Genomic DNA, 7,546 nt, shown 5'->3' with positions numbered 1-7,546 from the left:
AAAAAATACGGCAATAAGTTTTTGATTGTGCAGAAAAGATTCATGTACAGCTGATTCAAGGGTTATTAGATTGTCTGTTGTGGATCTACCCGTACGAAATCCACTTTGTCTGATACTTATTAGGTTATTGTTTTCGAGATACCATTTAAGACGATAATTAAGGATTTTTTCTAAAAGTTTGCAGGTACAGCAAGTAAGTGAGATTGGACGATAGGAATTTGGATCGTCTTTTGGTTTATTATATTTAAGGATTGGAATTATAGTTGCTTGCGACCATAGATCAGGAAAGTCGTGCTGAATGAAAATATTATTAAAAATATCAACTAATATTAGTTTTGCATTTAGAGGAAGATTTCGTAAGAAAAGAGGGTGGATATCATCAGGTCCTGGCGTCGAATTTTTTGCGCTTAAACAAAATTCTAATTCTTGAAGACTTATGGGTTTGTTTATTGGATTGTCGCTCTCGGTGATTTGTATATTTGACGATTCCATTAGATTTTTATATTCTAAAAAAGATATGCTATAGTTGGAATCACTAGAATTAAGTTCATATATATCTGCTAGTATTTCTGGAATAGCTACCTTGTTTGAATGCATTTGGTTATTGTATGATAGCGTATCTATGCCTCGGAAGTATTTTGTTCCTTTTATTCTGCGTACTTTGTTCCATATGTCGCCTATGGGAGTGGAAGGATTTATTGAAGCCACATACTTTTTCCAACTGTCTCGTTTTCCTTTCTTGATCAATTGTCTGCTTTTTGCTCTGAGATTTTTAAAAATTATAAGGTTATCGATAGTTTTATGTTTCTTATAAACGTTGAAAGCGTGTTTAGACAAAGTAAGTGCTTGCGCAATTTCGTTATTCCACCAAGGAACTGGCTGCCTTTTACTTGATTTTGTTTTCCCCACTGCGATTGTTGCTGCAGAAATAATAATATTATTAAATAGTTCCAGATTTTCGTTTGCGGTATTGGTTAAATTAAAGTTGTTTGTTTGTCCTTCTATAAGTGTTCGATACAAATCCCAGTCAGCTGACTTTATTTTCCATGTTTGGTGAATTGGAAAAGTCAATATATCATTAGTATCTATGTTTATTGTGATAGGGAAATGATCACTATCATATAAATACCCCAATGTGTCCCAGTATAATAAAGTAGCTAGCGACGGACTGCATAAAGAGAGATCTATAGCTGAAAATGTACCATTGTATGAATTGAACCTAGTAGATTTGCCAGTGTTCAGTAACACTAAATTTAAATTGTCGATGAGATTGTTTAAGAGATTACCACATTTGTCGGTTTTGTTACTTCCCCAGGTACTGTTGTGACAGTTAAAATCGCCTAATATTATTTTTGGGTGTGGAATTTGGTTTAAAACATTGCTTAGTTCAGTTATATCTAAATCAGTAGGATGAGGTAAGTATACGTTGCAAATATTGATTTTCATTTTGTGGGTGACTGACACTGCAACTATTTCCAGGTTTGTTTGCAGTTGTATTTCGGTTGACTCTATGTCATCCCTTACGAAAATTGCTGTTCCGCCGCTTGAATGATCTGTAACTCGGTTTCTTAGAAAAGGAACATAATTTTTTAATGTTACATTTTGATGTTTGAAATGGGTTTCTTCTATGCATATGACTAAAGGAAGATAATCGTTTATAAGAAGCTTGATGGATTCTATATGGGTAAAATAACCATTGAGGTTCCACTGTAATATGAATGTATTATTGGCCATTTTAACTATTTACTTGAGAACTTGATTCGTAGTCAGTTTCGTCAGTAGAAGAAAGACTGCTTAGAAGTAGTTTCTTCTTCAATCTGGTAATATTGTTTTTTAAACTTTTATTTTGTGTTTGAGAATATATAAAGTTTAGAAGTTCTTTGATTTCATCGCTTTCATTTGAATAATTTTTAGCAATAAGTTCAGGATGTTTTGAGTGAAGGGAATTTGACAGAAAATCACATATTTCATGAAAAGAAAGTGTGAAGGAAGGGATTCTATTTTCAATTTTTTCTTTAATTTCATTGAGAATATCTGGAATAGAATCTTGAGTTTTAGGCTTTTTATTTTTTTGTTTTTCAGTAGTGGGAGGAGGTAGGTCATTTTCAAGGATTTCGGGAGAAGTGGAAATTTGTCTTTTAGTAACATGAATAGCTTCAGAGATTTTTCTATCGCTTTCAATTACTGAATCTTGGGATATTTGTGGTTGTGACGAAATCTGTAGTTCTTTGTTTGTTTGTATGGAAGTGGTTTGGTCGTTTGTGGCTGATGTTAATTCGTGATTTTTTGTAATGTTAAGTTTCGGTTCCTTTAATGTCTGGGTACCTTCTTCGTGTTCTTTCCGTGGTTGTTCTTCTGGCTGGCTATATTCTTTATTGGCAGAGTTGAGTACGTTCACTTGATGGTCAGTTTCCGTTTGATTAATTGGACTACTTAATGATGATAAAGAAGGACAGTCAGAATCTTGATGTCCGACCGTCTTGCATCTGGAGCAGTTTAAACCGTCTATGGAAATGTATATTCTATATGATGTATTGTCGAATGAAATTAGGAATGAGTCAGGAATCGATGCATTTTCTAAAGGACTTATGAAGATTTGCCTTCTAAAGCTAAGCACGTGGCTATATTCCGGGTCTTGCATGCCTACTCGTAGAAACGTCATGTTGGAGACGGATTTTATACCCATAGTTTTTAGATGGTCTTCAATTATGCTATTAGGTATAGTAGGACATACACTTGATATGATTAATCTCTGGGCAGGAGTTATTAATCTTCGTACTTCAATTTGGTTGCCGTCAATAATTACATGTTTGTGGGAGCTAAGAAATTGGTCAACTATATATTTAGACGAGAGGTAGATGCAGATGCGGTTGTTTGCGATTCTGGATGCCCAAATAACGTTTTTGGGCTGTACTATTGATCCAACAGCTTTTACATATTCGAAAACTTGTATTCCTTGTATGGTTGAAAGTATGATACCTTGGTCTTTTGAAGGATGTTTAAAACTGTTTAATGCATGAGAGTAAGAGATATGTGACGTAGTCGGTGTATTTCGTGAAGTAGTAGCTAATTCCGGTTCAGCCATCGTCCCGTTGAAAATTTACATGCATTGGAACAGCGGATCTGAAGCCGGACCTGGCCTCTTAACAAAATTAGACGGCAGCCTAATTACTTGAATCAGCAAAAAGTTGTTGTCGATAATCGATAATTTGGATTGAAATCGATAAAATATTGCCTTTTAACTTCTGATTTTATGGTTAGATATAAATAATGCAATTTTGTACTCACAGAATCGTTGGTTTTTTAACACACTGTCACATTTAAACTTTATCTTGCAAACAATGTAAAAATTAAATTATATTTCAACTTTTAACTACTTGAATTTATAAATTTGTCAGGAGTGATATAAAGCTGTAAGATTTGCTTGCTATCAGGACCGGACTCCCCCAAGAAGTCTTGTTTTATTACTAATCAGTACATCACTTAATGACGTGTTTGCTTGAACATAATGTGGTCGAATATTGAGAACTTACTGTTAATATACGTTTATTGGCATATTCCTCTAATGAGCAGACTCACTAACGTAATTGCTCGTGTAATATGCTAATAAAAACTGTACGGAATAAAGTGTAATTATGAGAAAATCTGTCAATAAAAAATCGTGAAGAGCAGAGATTAAGACAAGTTATAGGCTTAATGTGAAATTAACATAAAATCAAGTAATAAATGAACCGATTGATTGTAGAAATAATGAAAGGGTACCGTTATAAATGTCACATCTTTGCTATTTTATTTTTATTAAACGCTTTTCTTTAGTTTAATCGTTTGTATCAAATATTTAAACGTTAATTTGACTGCTTTTTTTTCAATGCAACTGAATGAAAATTTGCAGATATATGCATTCGCGGAAACAATACACACACAGTCAATAATAATTTTTTTAGGCTTATTATTTGTTTAAATAAAAAAAAAAAAGATTTTAATGAAAAATGCTTAAATTCTCTGGTTTTTTACAATGAAGAATCTTAAAACTTTTACGGATTGTAGCTAATTATATGAACTATACAGTGCTAGTCAAAAGTCGGTACCCCCCCTCGTATCTTTTGAACGGTTATACCTATAATAGTGAAATTTGGAGTGAGGAAATAAACGGACGTAAGCTTCTTAACTAGTTATGACAGGTGACGTAATAGTGACAGATGACGTTACAGAGCCACTGTGACCGATAATTTTAAATGGGACCTTATAGCAAGTGATACCTCGTTTGAAAGGTATTTAAAATACCTATTCAGTCATACTAATTTTTTTGGGTTTAAGTTGATTTTGATTTTGGTGAATAAATTAAATAAATATAATATTGTAGTTTCGAATTTAATTAATAAAAATTCAAATGTCCGCCTATGGATTTTTTGTCAAAAAAGTTGACGTTTTTTAATTCTCTAGTAGTTTTTACGTCAACGTCAACCTGTTTGACAAGTAATCATAGGCGGAATTTTGAATTTTTATTAATTAAATGCGAAACTACAATTTTATATTTATTTCATTTATTCATAAAAATTTGCTTAAACTCAAACAAAATTAGTATGACTGAATAGGTATTTTAAATACCTTTCATACGAGGTATCACTTGCCATAAGGTCCCATTTAAAATTATCGGTCACAGTGGATCTGTAACGTCATCTGTCACTATGACGTCACCTGTCATAACTAGTTAAGAAGCTTACGTCCGTTTATTTTCTCCCTCCAAATTTCACTATTATAGGTATAACCGTTCAAAAGATACGAGGGGGGGTACGGACTTTTGACTAGCACTGTATATAATTTCACTTTTTACGTTAATTGTTCACGTTATGCTTCATAAATAAACCATAAAGTTTCAAATTTTTTACCGATTCCGACTACTTTTCATGTTTTTACATCATGTGTTTAATACATCATCCACAGTAGAATCAGAGATAAATGTGAAGAAGACCAGGATGAAACACAATTTGGCTTCAGAAATGGACTGGGAACCCGGGACGCACTCTTTGCACTAAATGTGTTATTGCAGAAATGCCGAGATCAAAGGAAAGACGTCTTTGCTGTATTTATTGACTATGAGAAGGCCTTTGATCGAGTACAACATCACAAATTAATTAAAATTCTAAAGGATAAAGGAGTTGATAGTCAAGATGTACGAATCATAGAAAAATTATACTGGCGTCAAACAGCGACAGCTTGCATAAATGGAAAATCAACAGAAATATGCAAAATACAAAGAGGCGTCAGACAGGGTTGTATACTGTCCCCACTGTTGTTCAATTTGTATTCAGATAGAATATTTAAGGAAGCGCTGCATAATTTGGAATGGGGTGTGAAGGTTAATGGAATTCTGATAAATACAATCAGATATGCAGACGATACAGTTATTTTAAGTGATGATATGAATGGATTACAACACCTTTTAAATGCCATTGACAGAGTGGGAAGAGAGTTTGGCCTAAATATAAACTGTTCAAAAACAAAGTACATGGTATTTAGCCGTTTGGCCCATCAAGATTCACGGTTATATGTTGATGGTCATATGATTCAAAGAGTACCCAGTTTTAAATATCTTGGTTGCCATATTACTGAACAACTAGATACAGATAAAGAGATAAAATGTAGAATAGAGATAGCCCGCACGACATTTTTAAAAATGAGGTCATTCTTCTGTAATGATACCTTGCAACTTCAACTTCGAAAGCGCATGATTAAATGCTACATTTGGTCAGTCCTCTTGTATGGTGTCGAAGCATGGACATTAAAAATATCCACTATTAACCGTTTGGAGGCCTTTGCAATGTGGCTGCACAGACGCATTCTAAAAATACCATGGACGGCTATGCTGACAAATGTGGCAGTCCTTAAGAGAGCAAATGCTACCCGCGAGCTGCTTGATAACATCAAATATAGAAAGATGGCCTATTTTGGACACGTAGTAAGGGGATACCGGTATAATATTCTTCAACTTATTATGATGGGTAAAATCGAAGGACGCAGAGGAATTGGTAGAAAGCAGGCCTCTTGGTTGAAGAATATCCGGGAGTGGACAGGAATAAAGAAAGCAGAACACCTATTTAGAATAGCTCGAGACAGAGACAGTTTCGCCATGTTAATCGCCAACGTCAAGGGGACTTGATAGGGCACGTTAAGAAGAAGAAGTTTAATACATATAGGGTGTCAATTTAAAAAGTTGCCACCCTATAATTTGGTCCTTATAGAAAATCTAAAAATATAAAAAAACACGTCAAATTTATTTGTGAGGGGGACATTTTATAGACCACTTTCAACTAAATTACACTAACCCTCTAGTGGGGGCGGACACAACCCCCAAAATCTTTAATGAAGTATTTTTGGAAAAATCAAGTAAAACCGTAAAGATATTAAGTATAGAGTTCAGAACTCCAAAATTTTTTAGAGTATCGTGTCCAAGATTTTTTTAAAAGTACTGAAAAGAAATATAAGGCATGTGGTATTTTTGAAAAGGTAATTTAATGACCTTCAAAATGAGGAATCACTCAACCCCCCTCTCCATTACAGATTTTGGGGGTGGTGTCCGCCCCCGCTATAGGGTTAATATAATTTAGTTGAAAACTGGTCTACAAAATGTCCCGCTCACAAATAAATTTGACGCGTTTTTGCATATTTTTAGATTTTCTATAGGGACAAATTATAGGGGCTGGCAACTTTTCAAATTGACACACTGTATATTTTGTAATGTATATGTAAGACTAAAAAGTAAAAAAATAAAAAATAGGAAAAAAAATTTAAGAAACGCTTTTCTTTAGTTACGAGTGACTAAAATTAAATATATTATAAAACAAGCTGAAAATGCGAGCATTATCATAACGAAAACTTTGTTTATTTACGTATTTTAATTCATAATATGGAAAATTGCTATTATGAAAACTTGTTTAGAATTAATAATAATGTTTTAATGTGCAATTATATCATTCTAATTTAAATGTTATGAACTATAAAGGCACTTTACTCTGGATCGAAATTTTTTATATACATCGTATAAAATTAATAAAATTTTATATATGATGGTTGCATCATAAATATTAGACCACGAAGAGCTTTTTATGAAGAATAACTTTTCTTCGTCAAATTTAAAATAAAAGAGTTATAAATGAAAGTGTTGTTGGTATCCATAATTTGAGAAAAATCTTCAAATATTTTTTTCCATTAGAAGGATGTAATTGCACATATCAGACCATTATTTTTTATTCCACACAATATTATTTCATGTAGTCGGTTCGCTAAACTCAGACACAACTGGCTAGTGATTTTAGTCAATAATTTTGCCAATTTGGCAAAAAAAAAATAATTACTCAATAGTTAATAAGTACTAAATAATTAGTAATTTTGGCAATTTTGGCAAAATTCGCAAAAAACAAAAAAATTACCTACTACAATCACTAGCCAGTTGTGTCGAGTTTAGCGAAGCGACTATAATAACAATTTCCATTTCATAACGAATGGAACAGTCCATTTATCATTAAAGGGGAGGGCGTATACTCGT

This window comes from Diabrotica virgifera, chromosome 8 (genome assembly GCF_917563875.1).
Source record: "Diabrotica virgifera virgifera chromosome 8, PGI_DIABVI_V3a".
Classification (NCBI taxonomy): Eukaryota; Metazoa; Arthropoda; class Insecta; order Coleoptera; family Chrysomelidae; genus Diabrotica; species Diabrotica virgifera.
Note: the sequence above shows the minus strand (reverse complement) of the source record.